The following is a 14,064-nucleotide window of genomic DNA, read 5'->3' as shown; positions in this document are numbered from 1 at the left end:
CGATCAACAATGACTAGAGCACCTGGCTAAAAACTAAGGACGGAGCGACTCCTCTCTTCTCTTCTACTCCCTTTGCAAAAAGGAGAGCATTTAAATAACTAAAATAGTGATTTAAACGCTCTTAGGGCATCTCCAATGCTGACCTGTAAATTTGGGCATCCGTCCGCGGACAGGGGGATCAGTTCGCGGACACGGATGCGGGGACCGGCCATCCAACGCTGCCCGCATACAATTCAAACCTTATTTCATCAGACCGGATGAAATTCATGCAAACCCGACGGAATTCATCAAAGTTCGGATATAAAATAGCACAAATCATTCATATCACACGCAAATAAGTCAAGTACAACAACAGTTCAAATTCAACTAGGTTAACCAGATGATCAACAAGTTTTTCATGAACGGATCATGTCGTCCCACACCTACTGCCCCTTCAGCTTCATCCAACAGTGTATGTACCTAAATAATGGCCGTCCATCTATCCCGTGGTACATTATGGCAGCGCATACGGACTACACAATTGTAGAGCAACAATCAGTGAATGAATGATTCAATCGACAAGTTGAGCAAGAAGTAAAGCTTACGATCTTCTCCCCTGCCGCGCGCAATGGCCACTTTACCTCCAGCAGAGCAGCCGTGTCACAAAACTTGATGACGGTGGTCTGGATGGCGTACCATGGATACGATAATGACCTCATATTTTGTTGTTGGATGATGTGCATATTGTAGGGCGTAATGTGCTTTCGCGCGCTGCCAGAAGAGCCCCATTCTGTGCATGCCTACGAAATCCACTGATACGGCCAACCATGCATTGCACAACAACTCATCTTCCATGCTCGAGTACCGGTACTCCACAATCCTTCGTACTCTAAAAACGACATGACATTTGAAAATTATCTCAATGGCATTTGACCGAACACCTGTCGGGTGTGGTGTCTGCCATGGATGTCATCCACAGGGGAGGAGGAGTGTACCTCGCTATGGACGGGTCCTGGGTGGACTATGCCGTCGTAATAGGCAAGCGGGCATGTCGGTGCTGGTTGCGGACGTCCGGCAATGCCTGTGGGGCGGCCGAAGAGGTGCAGCGGCAGCGTTGGAGAAAGAGGCCGAGGGGGAGAAGGGGCGGATTGGAAGACAATGGGACCGGGAGGGGGGATTCAGTGGGGTCGGGGGTGTCGGAGTCCTACGTTGCCGCCGTCTGGACTCCCACAAAGCCCCCACCCTAGTTTGTCTCCAATTTTGTGAGAAAATTAAGTGTGTCCACAAATTCATATTAATAATTTTGTAATACACAAACATTTCCTTAAAAGTCACAAGAGCATATATTTAGATGTGCACGAACAACTATTTTTAAATTTAGAACTATGTTGTTAAATATTTCTAATATTGAAAGTATAAATATTTTTGTCATATTCAGGAAAATTTTAGAACATGATATGAAACATTTCAAATATATGAACATTCATATTAAGGTACATAACTTTCCAATTTTCTGCAATATATGAAATGTTTCCTTTTAAAATTGGTATTGTTGGTATTTTTAAAATATGTTACATGTAAATAATATGTTTCAAGATAAAACATATTCTATGTGTGAATGGTTCATCTCAATGGTTGGCGGCTTATATAGTAGTGCTTGCGGCAATTTGCCTCCTATCCATCCCTACTCCCTAGAGGTGAAGACTAATTAGGAGCACTTCTGGTGATCTCTTGACCGACTGAGGCATTGAACGCGACGATAGAGCTAGTGGGCCTACTTGTGGGCGAAACTGGTGTGGACTAGTTCAATCTACTCCCCCCTCCCCTTCCTAACCCTGTGATCTTTGTTATTGTTATCATGTGATCCCTTAGTTTATGTATTCCCACTGGTAGAAAAAGGGCCTATAGTCCCGGTTCGTAAGGGTCTTTAGTCCCGGTTCCTGAACCGGGACTAAAGTGTCGGTACTAATGTCCCGACCCTTTAGTCCCGGTTCAATCCAGAACCGGGACTGATGGGCCTCCACGTGGGCAGTGCGCAGAGCCCAGTCAGGAGACCCTTTGGTCCCGGTTGGTGGCACCAACCGGGACCAATAGGCATCCACGCGTCAGCATTTCTGTGGCTGGGATTTTTGTTTTTTTGAAAGGGGGGTGAGGGTTTTGGGGGGTTAATTTAGATGTTTCATATATTGTGTTAGCTAGCTATAATTAATAGAGAGAAGTGTCCTCTCTTACGTCCGTGCTTGGTCGACGCTACGTACTATACATACGTATAGAGAGGACTAGACACGCTAGTTAGCTAGTAAGCAAACGAAGGAAATAGAAGATCGTCATGAACATATATGCATACAGAGAGAAGTGATATCGACCACCTCTCCTTCTCCGAGAGATTGGTCGAACAACAAGTTCTCGTATATCTATCCGACACTACCGGCTACATATATACAATAATTATCTCTTACAAATATAATCATACGGACTCATGGTGCACATAGTATTCTCCGTCTTCAGCGATCACTTGGTCAAGAAAGAATGCCGCCAATTCCTCTTGAATTGCTCGCATGCGAGCTGGTGCTAGGAGTTCATCCCGCTTCCGAAACATCTAATTTGAAGAAGGGGGTCAATACATATATATATGAATGAATGAAACTCAATACAAATGATGGTAATAAAATAAAATTGTGAATGTTGTTATTTACGTACTTCATATTGTTCGTCAGAGTACCCGCCCCGCTCACAGGTCGTGTGGCGGATGGACTCGCAGACGTAGTATCCACAGAAATCATTCCCTTGTTCCTGCCACAACCACTTTACAAGAAATAGAGGTCAATCAAACTGATAAGCAAGAATGCTAAATGGTATTGATGAAACTAGCGCTTGAATCACTAGGAGATGCGCGGAACATGGTACTATAGTACTTACTTTCGGGTGTCTAAATTCCAGCTCCTTCGGCAGTCCCGGAACTTTTCTGGTGAATTTTCTCCAAACCCTGCCGAACAAAGAAAACAATTACTTGATATCAGGAAATGAACAAAGTTGCTGATATGGTGCATAATGATCGATTTAACTTACTTCTTGAGGATTTCAGTCATGTCTGCATACTCCTGGGGATCTTTTCGTTTAGAGTCCAAGACGGTTACTACTCCCTGCTCAAGCCTAATCTCTAGGAGAATATAGTGAAAACTGCACATGCATGCATAACTCATCAATTACATTACTATGACCTGGACTAATATATAAGGGAAACCGAATATGCACAAGACAGTAACACTCACTTGAAGTTGTAAGGAAAGAGTATTATATCTTTGTTTTCATTTTTTTGAATGATCGTAGCAAGTTGGCCTCGGTATCTCCGGGACGATGTTCAACCTCAGTTGCATCTATGAGATATGTGTTAACGAACCCAATATCACCGATTTGTCTTTTCTTCAATTCGGCGATCTTCATTCTGCATAATATAGTGAGGATAATTATAAATACATGCAATGAAAGAGATGAGCTATATAGAGAGACTTAATGATAGAAGTAGTAGTACTTATAGACAATAGCAGGTGATCGTTGTTTTATCGAGGGCCAATTGATTGAAAAACTGATAGAACTCCTCAAATGGAATAGGCAACAATTCAATTCCAACGAGGTCATGCTCCGGTTTAACTCTCGCATACAATATACTCCTCTCCCCAGACTCTCTGTAGATTTTCAAGTACCAATCATGTAATCTTCGCATCATCGTTGTTAAAGATTTTTCATCTTTGATGAGAGGCTTTCCGTACTCGTATCTGTGTATCTGCACCTCCATGGTATCATAATGTACATTGTCGGGCAGGTAATCGTCAACATTGCCATAACTGGGCACCATCCTCGGATCGACGATGTCGCTAGGCACCTTGAGGGGGGGGGGGTGGCACGATTGCTTCGCTTGTTCGCCGAGCTGGGCAATTTGTTTCCCAGCTGCTCGTCGTTCTTTCAGCCTTTGATCACTGACTGTACTTCCCGACCGCTCCGCTTCGGCCCATGTCTTTGCAATAATGCGCTCATAGTTGCCTTTCGGCGGAGACTTGGGTGGTTTTGCCAGGGCAGCCAGAGTGCGCTTCACTTTCACCGGATCTACATTCTCCTCCAGAGGTGGATGTCTCTTTGCTTTCAACCCTTGAAACCAGTCATCCACTTCGGTTCGCGCGATCTTTGCGTTCTCCTCCGGGGTCCTCTCGTATGGTAACTTCTCTGGAGTCTTCAAAGAAGGACCGAATCTGTATGTTCTCCCGCCTTTGGTTGTACTGCTAGATGCCGACCGAGCAGACGGAGCGGTTGTATTCTTTACTTGCTTACGAGGCGGAGGAGAAGGACTACGACGCGTCGGAGCAGCTGGAGCGGCGGCAGGTCTCTTCCGCCCTTGCTGACGAGGCGGAGAAGGAGGAGGTTGGCTGCTCAGGCGCGTCGGCGCAGGCGGAGAAGGAGGCGGAGTGCCGCCATGCGCCGGAGAAGGAGCCGGCCGAGGGCCCTGATCGTCACTCGCCGGAGGAGGAGGCGGTGGAGGAGGCGGAGTGCCCTGACTCACCGGAGGAGGAGGAGGAGGCGGAGGCATCCAGTTCGGAAGGTTGATGAGCTCCTTCCGCCATAGGCATGGAGTCTTCAGAGCAGACCCCAGCCGAGTCTCCCCTTCACCGGTAGGGTGGTCAAACTGGAGGTCCTCAAATCCCTCCGTTATTTCATCCACCATCACCCTAGCATATCCTTCTGGAATCGGCCGGCAGTGAAAAGTTACGCCGGGTTCAGTAGGATAAACAGAGCCAACAGCCGCCTTGACCTTCAAATTCATCCATTGCGTCATAAGGTGGCAATTTTGAGACTCCATGATAGCATCCACGGGATAGCTGGCAGGAGCCGTCAAGGCATGCTCCGGCTGAAGCAGCTCGGTGGAAGCCACGCTGCTTCTGCGCTGAGATGGCGGGGTAGCTTCGGGGGAGGCTTCGGCAGTACGTTTGCTGCGATTTGCTTCTCGTTCCTCTATCGCGTCTACCCTTGATTGCAGCGCCTGCATTTGGGTCTGCTGCACTTCTTTCCTCCTCTCATGGGATTTGTAACCGCCTGCGTCCGGAAACCCAACCTTCCACGGAATGGAGCCTGGCGTGCCTCGTGTCCGTCCAGGGTGCTCAGGATTCCCGAGGGCCATTGTGAGCTCGTCGTTCTCTCTGTCTGGAAAGAACGTCCCTTCCTGCGCTGCTTCGATATACTGCTTAAGCTTCCTGACTGGTATGTCCATTTGATCCTTCGTCCAAATGCACTTCCCTGTTACAGGGTCCAAGGTTCCGCCAGCCCCGAAGAACCAAGTCCGACAACGGTCTGGCCAGTTAATTGTCTCTGGTTCGATCCCTTTATCAACCAGATCATTCTCAGTCTTGGACCACTTAGGCCGGGCTACGAGGTAGCCACCTGACCCCGTGCGATGGTGAAGCTTCTTCTTCGCAGAATTTTGCTTGTTTGTCGCCGACATCTTCTTACTCTTTTCCGATGTCTTGTGGGCCACAAATGCGGGCCAGTGATCTCTGATCTTCTCATATTTGCCCTTGAATTCTGGTGTCTCATTATTTTCGACAAACTTATTCAACTCTTTCTTCCACCTCCTGAATAGTTCTGCCATCCTCTTAAGAGCAAAAGACTTGATTAATTTCTCTTTAACTGGGTTCTCTGGATTATCCTCTGGCGGTAGGGTGAAATTTGACTTCAGCTCAGTCCAAAGATCATTTTTTTGCATATCATTGACATAAGACACCTCAGGGTATTCTGTAGCCGGCTTAAACCATTGCTGGATGCTTATCGGGATCTTGTCCCTATCCAGAACCCCGCACTGAGCAACAAATGTGCTCTTTGTCCTGAGGGGTTTAATCGGTTGGTCGTCGGGCGCGATTGCTATGATCTCAAACTTTTCATCCGAGCTCAACTTTTTCTTCGAGCCTCGTCTCTTTACCGAAGTTGTGCTCGATCCGGAGGGCTAGAAAAAGAACAAAGACTTAATTAATATGTGTACATACCAAAACAATGAATGCATCAATCAACTAGTCAGCACAGGCTTAACTAATATATATACCTGGCCGGACTCGGTTCGGTCACCGGAGCCGTCATCACGGTCTCCTTCTTGCACCGGCATTGGGTCACCGGAGCCGTCCTCATGTTCTTCTTCTTGCACCGGCATTAGGTCACCGTAGCCAGCTTGTTCACCCTCTCCTTCCAGACCATCGGTTTCGTTGAGAAACAACGAGATGGCATCACTTCCTTCTGCGATTATGTCCCTCAACAACGCTTCTTTTGCTTCGTCTAGGGCGGTGTCCATAGTTTCTACAAATATTTACAACATGGCAATTATTATTCAAACATGACAGATGGATATATTAGTGCCAATCGTAGAACTAGCTACCTAATCATAGTAAGCTATCGGGAGGGGGTATATATCGACAACGACGACACTACATCTATGTCCCTCGATGACCCTCGTTCCCGATAAAAAAAGAGGAAGAAGAAGAAAAAAAAGAGGAGAAGAAAGAATAGAGGAGAAGAACTCCTCTATTCTTTCTTCTACTCTTTTTTTCTTCTTCCTCTTCTTTTTTTATCCTCTTCTTCCTCTCATGTTCGAGAGGGTCGCCGAGGGGTCGGGAGGTTGCCTAGTGTCAAAGGATTCAACAAAACCATGTCTTCATCATTAGGCGAAAGTAATATGTGCATGATGGTACCAAGCTCTTCAAAGTTGTTCTGGAACGGAGTCCCAGATAGGATAATTCGCTTTTTGGTACAAAGTTCAGCAAGAGCCTTCCGAATATCGCTATTTGGAAGGCCTTTGCTGAATTCGTACCAAAAGGCGGATTATTCTATCCGGGACTCCATTCCAGAACAACTTTGCAGAACTTCGTACCAACATGCCCTGGTTACTTCCGGCTAATGATGAAGGCATGGATTTCTTCAACACTTTGACACTAGGAAACCTCTCTCGACCCCTCGGCGATCCTCGACCCCTCGAACCCTCGACGACCCTGGAACCCTCGACCCCTAGACGACCCTCTTCTTCCTCTCATGTTCGAGAGGATCGCCGAGGGGTCGGGAGGTTGCCTAGTGTCAAAGGATTCAACAAAACCATGTCTTCATCATTAGGCGAAAGTAACATCTGCATGATGGTACGAAGCTCTTCAAAGTTGTTTTGGAACGGAGTCCCAGATAGGATAATTCGCTTTTTGGTACAAAGTTCAGCAAGAGCCTTCCGAATATCGCTATTTGGAAGGCCTTTGCTGAATTCGTACCAAAAGGCGGATTATTCTATCCGGGACTCCATTCCAGAACAACTTTGCAGAACTTCGTACCAACATGCCCTGGTTACTTCCGGCTAATGATGAAGGCATGGATTTCTTCAATACTTTGACACTAGGAAACCTCTCTCGACCCCTCGGCGATCCTCGACCCCTCGAACCCTTGAACCCCCGATAAAAATTAAGAAGAAGAAGAAGAAGAAGAAGAAGAAGAAGAAGAAAGAGGAGAAGAAGAAAGGAATAGCTAGAGGAGAAGAAGAACTGACAGAGTCTTCTCCTCTATTCCTTCTTCTTCTCCTCTTTTTTTTCTTCTTCTTCCTCTTTTTTTCCTTTTCTTTTTTTTCTCCTCTTCTTCCTCTTCTCTTCTTCTCCTTCTTCGGGTAAGCCCTAGTTTCCCGACCCTCAACCGCTCGACGACACTCTCGACATGCCCTCGTTCCCGATAAAAAAAGAAGAGGAAGAAGAAGAATAAAAAGAGGAGAAGAAAGAATAGATGAGAAGAACTTCTTCTCATCTATTCTTTCTTCTCCTCTTTTTATTCTTCTTCTTCCTCTTCTTTTTCCTCTTCTTCCTCTCCTCTTCTTCTCCCTCTTCCCCGCCTCTCTCATGAATGTTCGCCGTCCCCCCCCCCCCTCGACCCCTCGACGACCCTCGTTCCCGATAAAAAAAGAAGAGGAAGAAGAAGAAGAAAAAAGAAGAGAAGAAAAAATAGAGGAGAAGAACTTCTTCTCCTCTATTCTTTCTTCTCCTCTTTTTATTCTTCTTCCTCTTCTTCTCCCTCTTCTTCTCCCTCTTCTCCCTCTTCTTCTTTTCCTCTTCTTTTTCTTTTTTCTTCTTCTTATTTATTTCTCCTCTTCTTCCTCTCCTCTTCTTCTCCTTTCTTCCTCTTCTTATTTTCCTTTTTCCTCTCATTCTTTTTCTTCTTCTATTAACAAAAAAAAATCCTAACTTCTCTAAAAATCTATCTTTTGCAAACATGAACATATATATACACAGAGAACATACATACATATATACATTTTTATAAAAATGCAAAAAACAAAAAATCTAAAAAAATGGCATATACACGCTCCTTCTTTTCCTTCTTCTTCCTTCTTTTCCTTCTTCCTCCTTCCTCTTTTCTTCTCCAACACAACACTTTTTTTCTTAAATGTTACATATGAACATATAAAGAGCATTATACATCATATACAGAGCATTATATATACATTGAACATACATACATACATACATCTTAACAGAAAAAATGAAAAATAGGCCGCGATGGTCGGCGACGGCGACGATGGTTGGAGGTGGCGCTTACGGATGGCATGCGGGGACGGCAATGAGAAGGAAAGGGGAGGAGGCAGGGGCTCACAGCGCGGGGAGTGGTCGAGGTCGCCGATCGGAATCGGTGTGGCGACGGACGATAGCGACGACGGGCGCGGGGAGGGGTCGGAGCCGGCCTGAGGCAAAGGCGGTGGCGCGTGGGGCAGGGACGGCGTTGGGGCGACGCGGGGTAGCGGTGGCGTCGAGGCGGCGAGGTCGGGGCAGCGGTGGAGCGGGGCGGCGCGGTGAGGCGGACGGCGACGGCGCAGGGTGGCGCACGGCGACGGGGGCGGCGATGACGGTGGTGAGGCGGACGGCGACGGTGCGGGGTGGCGCGCGGCGATGGGGACGGCGATGACGGCGGCGGCGACGGGCACGGGCGACGGGGCAGAGGGCGGTGGGGCAGCGGGAGAATGAGGAACTTAATGAGGGCCTTTGGGCCCTTTGGTCCCGGTTGGTGGCACCAACCGGGACTAAAGGGGGGCATTAGTCCCTGGTCGTGCCACGAACCGGGACCAATGCTCTCAGTATATAAGAAAACACTTGTGAAATTTTCATTAAGTTCCTCATTCTCCCGCTGCCTTTGGTCCCGGTTGGTGGCACCAACCGGGACTAAAGGGGGGCATTAGTCCCGGGTCGTAGCACCAACCGGGACCAATGCCCCCTTTAGTCCTGGTTGGTGCCACCAACCGGGACCAAAGGCCTGTGCTGCCCCGAACCCAAATATTTAGTCCCACCTCGCTAGTTGAGAGGGAGGCGCACCTGTTTATAAGGTGCGGTGCGCCCTCCCTCTCGAGCTCCTCTCTAAAGCAGACTTTCGGGCCTAACACTGCAATCTGCGCCTGTGGGCCTACTCGGCCTCCCGCGGGCCTGAATCCTGGCCCATGGAAGGGTTTCTAGTCGTATTCAGGCCGTGGGGGCCCAGTAGGTGGCACTTTTTTTTGTTTTTTTTGTTTCTACTTAGAACTAAATACTTATAGTTTTGTAGTGATTTCTTTTTTATTTTAGGTCACAAAAATTATAAACTTTCTGTTACTGCCATTAGTTTTAAAATTTGAATAGTTTAAATTTGATTTTTTTAAAATTTGTGTGAATCACTAGTTTATGAATAACTTTACTATAAAAATTGATTTTTGAGTCAATCTTTTTCCTACTATTTAATATTACTGTGTTTTATCATTATACTCAATTTGGTAATTTTAGTTAGTCATAACAAATATTATAGGGGTGAGCCCTATTTTTTTCCAATTTTTTTGTTTTGTTTTCTACATTATTTTTCCTTTTGTTTTTTGCTTTATTTTTTAATTCTTTTTGCTTTTAGTTTTAGAAAAATTATAAACTTTCTGTTAGTGCTATTAGTTTTCAAATTTGAAAACATATTTTTAGTTTTTTTGTTTTCTTTGTTGCTTTATTTATTTTATTTTGTTTCTACTTACAACAAAATACTTATTGTTGCTATTTCTATTTTTTTCCAGTTTTTTTGTTCTGTTTTCTGTATTATTTATTTTGTTTTGTTTTTTGCTTTACTTTTTAATTCTTTTTGCTTTTAGGTTAGCAAAATTATAAAGTTTCTGTTAGTGCCATTAGTTTTCAAATTTGAATAGTTAAAATTTGAATTCTTTGAAAATTGTTTGAATCACAAGTTTGTGATTAACTTACTAAAAAAATGAGAATAGATGCGCTTATAGAGAAAATTCAACCTAAATTCCTAGTAAATTTCTATGAATTTCAGAGAAATTCACTATGAATTTAGGTTAAACTTTTCTCTATTAGGGCATCTATTTTCACTTTGAGAGCAGCTCAACAAGGCAGAGAGGGAAGGGCTTATAAACCAGTGTGAGCCCCCTTCAGTTGGCGAGGTGGGACTAAACTCGGCCCGCAACAAGGACCAACCCTTTAGTCCCGGTTTGTGGCACAAACCGGGACTAATGGTCATGGGCCAGGGGCGAGGAGCAAAATTATAAACTTTCTGTTAGTGCCATTAGTTTTAGAAAGTTGAAAGTTGGCATGGGCCAGGGACTAATGGTCATGGTATTACGAGGGCTGAACCATAAGACATGAAAGCATTTCAAATGAACTCTGAAAAAGTTGAAAGTTGGGATGGTATCATAATTTCACCCACATAGCATGTTCATGTGTTACAAAGTTGCGGGAGAAAGTCTTCACTTTTTCTTCGCTTGTGTCATTTGCTTATTGCGTCGTAACCATGGATAATCTTCATTGTTTATCAGGATGCTTGGGCCAGCCTTGACATTGAAGGGAGGAATTTCATGAAACTTTTCATAATCTTCAGACATGTCTGTCTTGCCGTCCACTCCCAGGATGTCCCTGATGGGGTTATGTACCTAGGGTAGGGTCATGGACCTGATCCAAGTAACTTACCCTAGGACATCCTTAGAAGAGGTCGCCTTCCAGTCGACCAACGAGGATTCACTCGACTGGCCTGAAGGACTCGACCACGAAGACTCACTCGACCACCAGGAGGTCAAGAGGCACTCTGCACTGCAACGGCCTGTAATCAAGTAGACTTTATGATAGTAAAGGCCTTTATGTGGGGCGTTACCAGTAACGCCCCAGACTTAACTCACCTTAAACCCTCTCCTACGTGGGCTGGCTGGGGTCCTGGCGCACTCTATATAAGCCACCCCCTCCACAGGCAGAGGGGTTCGGCACCTTGTAGTTCATACACTCATAATCCACTCGACCGCCTCCGGGCTCCGAGACGTAGGGCTGTTACTTCTTCCGAGAAGGGCCTGAACTCGTACATCCTTTGTGCTTACAACCTCTCCATAGCTAGGACCTTGCCTCTCCATACCTACCCCCACTCTACTGTCAGGCTTAGAACCACGACAGTTGGCGCCCACCGTGGGGCAGGTGTTTTAGCGATTTTGTGGAGAAGTTGCGATTCTTCCGAGTACTTTCATCATGGTGTCTGCTGGAGTTTTGGTCGAGGGTCAAGAGATCCGTCTCGGCACTCTCACCTTCATCGCCGACGACTCCGCATGGCTCCAGGAGGCTCCACTCGATGTAGATGCGCTCCCCGTCCGCGGTGCGACGCATTTTCGCGCATGTGTCCGCGGTGTTCTGCTGCGGCAACCGTCGACCCAGTATCGGTCGGCTCCTCCATCGTCGACCCTCCCGGTCTCCCGCCAGCGCAAGCGCTCAGGCCGGTCGAGGCTTCAGCGATGGGTGAGTCACGCGGTGGCTCGCCAATCGGCCACTACCCAAGTTGCGGCAATTGAGCCCAACGAATCTCTCTACGGCTTGTTCGATCAGTCGACTGGCTCCATAGAGACTGCATCCGAGTGCGGAAGCAGTGATCCAGCGGCGGAAATCTTGATGGTCGACGGGCCCCACAGCCCTCCTGGCTTCGCCCGTGGTGGTGGAGCAGGTGACGGCGGCGACCCTGCGCGAGGCTACGAAGAGTACCAGCCCGAGCCACTCGACTCTCTGCAAAGAGAGGAACTTCGCCGCAGGAACGAGGATCCCCTGCGTATTCCCATCGCAGGAGAAACCCCCGAGGCTCGTGCCTTGGAGGAGGCGCGTCTGGCCAATTTGGCCGAGCGCACTCGACTGGAGAACCTTCAGCGAGCACTCGACGAGCGTGCGCGGCAACGAGTTCCCGACACCAGTCGACGTCAACTCTTCCCGCCAACTCAGGTATATCGAACCCCAATTCTGAATTTAGCAGCTGCGGCCCGTATAGCAGAGTCCATCCAGCCTTCGCAGTCGGAAGCTGGCAGAGGTTTGCTGCAGATCAGGGATCTGCTCCGGGCAGCAGGAGATCAGAATTCAGCCGTGTCTCAGTCGCGCAACAGAATTCACAGTCGATCCGTCACTGTGAATACGGTTCAGTCGGCTCACAGCCCCAGATCGCCTCCGCGGCACGAAGGGCGCGAGAATCGGCGAGATCAATATGGCGACAGATTCGACCGGGATGATAGGCGTCGAGTGCCCTATTCCCCTCCGAGGGGTGGGTCTTACGCTCCTCGGCAGCCAGATGATAGGCGTCAGTATAGTACAGGACGTAGGGTTCCAGTTGACCCTAGAGAACCAGGCTTCGACGCGCGGTCCATTATCGTTCAAGGGTTGGTCGACCGGAACAGAGCCCATCGAGGCGCACTCGACAGAGATGTACCCACAAGCAGTCGAGTGCATGTTTCTGGTCCTGAATGTTTCAGCAGAGCTATCAGAGCCGCAGTTATCCCCCCCCCCCAATTTCAGGTTGGCAACAGGAGTCAGCAAGTTCACTGGTGAGTCTAAGCCTAAAACTTGGCTTGAAGACTACCGAGTGGCAGTTCAGATTGGTGGTGGGAACGACGAGGTGGCCATGAAGCATTTGCCCCTCATGTTGGAAGGTTCTGCCAGGGCATGGTTGACTCAATTACCTCCTAGCAGCATTTACACTTGGGAAGATCTGTCCCGAGTGTTCGTCAGAACGTTTGAAGGGACTTGCAAGCGACTAGCTGGATTGACAGAGTTGCAAGTCTGCGTGCAGAAAGCTAATGAGACTCTCAGAGAGTATATTCAGAGGTGGATCACTTTGCACCACACTGTAGAGAATGTGTCCGATCATCAGGCAGTCTGCGCCTTCAAAGACGGCGTCAAGAACAGAGAACTGAGTTTGAAATTTGGTCGAACCGGTGACATGACCTTGAGTCGGATGATGGAGATTGCTACCAAGTACGCCAATGGCGAAGAAGAAGACCGACTCCGAAGCGGCAAGCACAAGCCGAGTCAGTCGGAAAAGGGAAACACCAGTCGGAAACAGAAGCGGAAGGCTGAACCGGCAGCTCCTGGAGAGGCTCTGGCCGTGACTCAAGGAAAGTTTAAGGGGAAACCAAAAGGATCCTGGAACCCCAAGAAGGTAAAGGATAAAGAAGGGAACGACGTGTTGGATATGCCATGTCACATTCACACGAAGAAAGACGAAGAGGGGAATATCATTTACCCAAAGCACACCACTCGCCAATGTCGACTCCTGATCCAGCAGTTTCAGGGAAAACAGTCTAAGGACAAGGAGAAGGAGTCGGACAAGGCCGAAGACAAAGAGGACAGTGAGGGAGGATATCCGCATATCAACTCCACTCTGATGATCTTTGCAGATATGGAAAGCAGAAGTCGACTGAAAGTGATTAACCGAGAGGTGAACATGGTAGCCCCAGCAAAGGCAAATTATCTGAAGTGGTCTCAAACACCCATCACATTCGACCAATCTGATCACCCGACTCATATTGCCACCCCTGGGAGGCAAGCTTTGGTGGTCGATCCAGTTGTCGAAGGCACTCGACTGACAAAGGTGCTGATGGATGGTGGAAGTGGGCTGAATCTGTTATATGCAGACACATTGAAAGGTATGGGCATTCCGATGTCCCGACTGAGCACTAGTAACATGAGCTTTCATGGAGTTATACCAGGGAAGAAGGCCCAGTCACTCGGCCAGATAGCTTTGGACGTAGTGTTTGGTGATTCGAAGCATTTTCGC

This window comes from Triticum aestivum, chromosome 3A (assembly GCF_018294505.1).
Source record: "Triticum aestivum cultivar Chinese Spring chromosome 3A, IWGSC CS RefSeq v2.1, whole genome shotgun sequence".
Lineage (NCBI taxonomy): Eukaryota > Viridiplantae > Streptophyta > Magnoliopsida > Poales > Poaceae > Triticum > Triticum aestivum.
The sequence above is the reverse complement of the archived record's forward strand: the minus strand, read 5'-3'. Positions refer to the sequence as shown.